We start from the raw sequence: 5046 nt of genomic DNA on the forward strand, positions 1-5046 counted from the left end.
TCTGGGGTAATGAATGTACCATATGTCGATATCTCCAGGTTCTCATACAAATTAGGGAACTAAAAAAATGCCAGATGACTAAAACAGATTTCTGCTTGTTTCCATGGGAAATCAACTGCTGGGGAACCTTAGGAAATGGGAGGGAGAATTTGTTCAGTTCAAGGTGTTCGTTCTCTGGTGAGTGGTGACCCTCTACCTGCTGCCCAGGCTCCAGCCCCCGGGTCTGTTCAAAATTTTGGACAGGCAAGACACTGTCCTAGGCTGCTGCTGTGCTGGTGGCCAAGTAACACCGAGAAGGTCAGCCAGCATGTCTTGTGTGTCTCAAAGTGTCCTTTGAGCGTCCACTACCAGAGTCTGGCGCTACACTCCAGGCCCCCAAGTGTCAGGGCCTGGCCAACCACGCTACAAAGGCACCTGCTAATGACTCATAGACTCTTGATAATGTAGGTCCTCTAGCCTCAACCTCCCAGGGTGGTTTCAGCATGTTTCGAGCCTTCTAGAGAATTTTCTGGCAGTCAGAGTGATGCACCATCAAGGATTCTTGCTGAAAGAGTCACTGTTTGCTACTTGCAAGTAGATGGAGCTAATTCAGGGGAATGGGGGGAGCACTCTGGAAACACGGCCAAGTATGCCCTGGGAGGCTGTGCCAGCAATGTCTCCAGGAGGCTGTGAAGAGGACTCGTTCCCGCCTGCCCAGAATTAGCACCAATTACTTCAGTGAGAGAATGCTGAGAGAAAAGACTGCAAAAGATTTCAGTATTTTTTTGCCAGTGGCAATCTCTGGCTTGTCTGGGGGAAACTGGTTCAGGAGCATACTCTTGACTAAGCTGAAAGGGAAAAGGTAACATTTCTCTGCTTTCTTCACCCAGAGTGTAAGTCAAGCCTGCCAAGTAGTGGCCCAAAGCTGACACGTCCTCTGTCATCTGTAACAGAGAATGGGGGGTTTAGATTTGGGTTCAGACAACGCTGAATTCTCCTGCTTCTTCTCTTACGAGTTGGGAGACCTCCAGAAACTCACAGATACATTTTGGGTCTCTGTGAGGTGGGATGATCAAGCCTCCTCCTCCTCCCCAGGGAGGTTATGAGGATAAAATCACCTAATTCAAGTCAAAGCACTCACTGGTAGGCAAGAGGGGTGCAGTGCATTGGACCTTCTCTTTTCCTTCCCTCTGCCACCATGTTTTACTGCCAAAACTGGAAACAGATACCTTGGCGAGCAACAAATAGACAGTGGCCTCTCTCTTGCCATAACCACTCTCACTAGCACCAGCAGCTCGATTCTTCTCAGAAGTGCTACTAGGATGTAGACAGCCCAGAAGACTCCAGATCTTCACACAGAACATACCCATTGACTTATAACTTGTCAGCCAGGCTCAGTTGTCTTGCCAAAGTGGAATGTTCCTCAGAGAAACTAATGGAATCAAGACCATAGATCATAATGCATTTCAAACGCCTTCCCCTAGGCTAGTCAAAATATTTTGATTCTTCTTTCTTCAAATGACTCACAGGCATGGTTCCTCAGCATGAGGCCAACCTAACTTCCGGGTTCTGCTTAACCCAGAGCACAGGAAGTGGTATTATCATTTTGTGGCCCCAGGAGCCTTTTAGTAAATCAATCTTTCCATTACAGCTATGATATCCAAAGTCATGCTCTGGTTCCATGGTCTATTTCTGTAGATTCCAGTAATAGCTACTTAATACTGGATTTTGTTTCTACCCAACCCAGTTCTGACACCAACTATCTGGAGTTGGTGCAGACTCCACAAGTTCAGGGCAGAGCCCTCCACAGGACTGCCCTCCCATTAGATGATAGTCACAAGTTTCAGGGAGTCCCCGGGCCACCAAAACTTCTGCCCAACTGCCCAATGTGAGGGTTCCGTGACTCCTTCAGGTTTGATAATTCACCAGAATGACTCATAGAACTCAAGAAAATGCTATACTTATTACAGTTGTATTTGAAAGGTTACAGCTCAAGAAGAGCCAAATGAGGAGAGCCTAGGACAGAACTCAGCTTATGTGCCCTCTCCCCATGGACTGAGAGAGAATGTGTCACCCTCCAGGCACTTCTTTGAGTTCACCAACTGGGAAGCTCCAATGAGCCTTGATGTCAGAGTTTTTATTGGTGTTTCATTATGAAGACATGACTGATCTCAAACTCGCCCCTCTCCAACTCCCCGTCCCTACAACTTTCCCTCACCCCATGTGAGGCTGGGCCAAAACTGCAACACTCTAATCACATGGCTGGCCTCTCTGATGTCCAACCCCCATCCTGAAGCTATCTGAAGGCCCAGGCTGATGAGTCATCTCATTAGCTTAACAAAGACACTTCTATCATTTGGGAAATTCCAAGAGTTTTAGGAGCTCTTTTACCAGGAACCCGGGGCAAAGGCCAAATATATTCTTTATTATATCATAGTCTCTTATTATTATTTACAAAACATTAGGGCTTTGAGTTTAAGCTTTTTCCTTTGGGCAATGTGGAATCACTTAAAGCAAGTGATTTACTGAGCAGCTACTATGGGCGGCTCATAATATACATGCTGAGAGCTATACTTTTGGAAGATAGATGATTGTATGGAGGGTGGTCTGCATGAAGTGAAGACAAAAGACTAGGAAGGAGCCAGTAGCCCCCATGTACACATAAAGCGATGAGAGCTAACTAACCTAGGGGGTACAAGTGGAAACGAAAAATTTTGGAGGCATTTGAGAGAGGTTTTGAAGATTTCAACTCGCAATCTTTTTTGTTTTTGTTTCTATAGAACATCCATCAATCTTTGTTAGATTGGATAAAAATTTGCATTATTAAAAGACAGGTAATACAATTTAAGCTTATGTTGAACCTAACATACTAAGTTCTGTAGTATTTAGAATAATACATAAGAAATGTTAGCTGGGGAAACGGGTAAAAGCATCACTATATCTGCAGGTGTTGTCCATAGTGTGCAACCACATAAAAATAATCCCAGGGACAATGCAACGGACTTGCATTGTAACGTGTTTTTCCTTTTGGGGTGAAGAAGGGTGGCAAAGAGGAGCAGGAAATGAAAGGCATAAGCAGAATGGCTTCTCCCATTTCAAAATGATAATAAAAATATTTAGATCGTGGCACTAGGATACCTTTGAGGAAAAAAAAAAAAAAACACCTTGATCAGAGTAGGCTCATTGCATAATTCTTTAGTAATATCTATAATTTTTGTGTAATGGAGAGGGCTTAAAGAACAACTTTAACTGTGTGCTATCTACTTTTCTTCTCACTCTCTGGGGCTTGATCTATTTCAGCATCACACAGATACTTCTCCACACACTTTCTAGAAAAGCAGACTCTTATTCTTGAAACACCTTCTATCAAAGGAATCATCAAGAATTTTACCTCTAAGCAATCAGTATCATAACCATCTCGTGGCTGAAAAGAACTCCCCTTTCTATATCTTTATTTGAAGCTCTTCAGTAAAGGGGCTTGTGAAGAAGGTTTTCATTCCTTTTGATTCCTTTAGTCAAAGGATAGCAAGTACCCCTAGAATCTTCTACTGCTTTATACTGAAGGCTTCTTCTTCTTCCTTTTTTTTTTTTTTTTTTTTTCCCTAGAGTCCATGGTGGGGAGCAGGGAAGGAGAAAGAATCTTAATCAGGCTCCACACCCTATGCAGAGCCCAACCTGGGGCTCAGTCTCATGACCCTGAGATCATGACCTGAGTGGAAATCACAGGTCTGATGCTTAACCAGCTGAGCCACGCAGGCTCCCCCAATTCTGACTCTTTTATCTGTTTTTTGTCTCAATTGTTCTACTGTTAAGTTCTACTGGTGACAGCCTTCTGTAATTGGCCACTCTAGCCCATCTCCTTCAGGGACCCTGACCATGTAAATACCCATTTAAAGTTCTTCCATCTACTTCCATATCGTAAGGTAAAACCTCATCTAGTTGGTAATATTGAATTTAATCTTTAGCCTTTTCTTCAACCTAGGATTCAACAGTTTTGTTTGTGAAAATTGTTTTCATCTGGTTACAAAATAACATCCCAACAGCAATGGTTGTTCCTAAAGCTAATCTCAAGGCAAACAAGGTGACCACAAATGCTGCTAACTCGAAGGGAATAATTGGAGAGGATCCTTGGAGAGGATCTCTCCAAGCTGCATTCATATCAATCTTCAGCGTATTTCTCCCAAAGGAGAGCCAACTATAAAGCTGTGTAAACATAGTCATAACAAAAAATGAAGGCAGCATGAATACAACCCAGGGGTGCTCAAGGAGAAACAGTGTGGAGGAAGCATGATTTTGGGAACTATAGCAGTTGTTCATCCAAGGAAACCAATGGTACATCTTTATCACACACCTGTTAGATCTTCGGCAGTGACGCAATGATAGTGCCTTATATCCTTGGCGGGCTTTACTATCCTGAGAATTTTCTGGTTTCCACCCCAAAGGGACAAATCCAGGACCCATAAACATAGCACTGGAGTAATTAAAAATAATTTTATAATTTATAACTCATCAACATGATGAAATAAAGTCACACTTCCTCCAGTGATATGCAAAGGCCAGGACCACGATGCAGGGTCAATCATGGCCATGGTAGAATGTGTTGCTATATCCCTAAGGGCTCTGATGGGACTCCAGGAACACAGTCTTCTCCTTAGAAATTTTCAGATTTGATAACCAAGCAGAATGTAGACATTTTGGTGGGAAAGAATGAATGTCCTCCTATGTTTAGAAAATCATAGGTCTCCTTTTCCTGTGCACACATTTTCCATGTGCCAGAAATCTGTGTGTTCTTTCATCATCATGCCTTCAAACTATGGGATGTTAACACAGATTATGCCATTTTCACTTTTAACATGCACAGAGCTCTTTATCTTGACCAGAGGAGTCCAGGATCTTGACTTAAAACCCAATCTCTGGTCCCTGGTGCCTGTCCCTCAGCCATTGCATTTCCTGTTCCACCAGGAACAAGTTTTCCCCTTCTCAGATAACTCCATCTGGGTACCTCAGACCAGTGCAAGCCAAAAGCAAATCCTTGTTGCAAGAGGGCAGAATGTGGAAACTGCCCCG

The 5046-nt window shown here is 43.4% G+C and overlaps 1 pseudogene; it reads right to left on the reverse strand.

Annotated features, from left to right (window-relative positions):
* Positions 1–3235: 3235 nt before the first annotated feature.
* Positions 3236–4672, reverse strand: LOC116873469 (annotated as a pseudogene).
* Positions 4673–5046: the final 374 nt, after the last annotated feature.

The sequence above is a fragment of the Lontra canadensis genome, unplaced genomic scaffold (genome assembly GCF_010015895.1).
Source record: "Lontra canadensis isolate GAN:19392208 unplaced genomic scaffold, GSC_riverotter_1.0 scaffold33, whole genome shotgun sequence".
Classification (NCBI taxonomy): Eukaryota; Metazoa; Chordata; class Mammalia; order Carnivora; family Mustelidae; genus Lontra; species Lontra canadensis.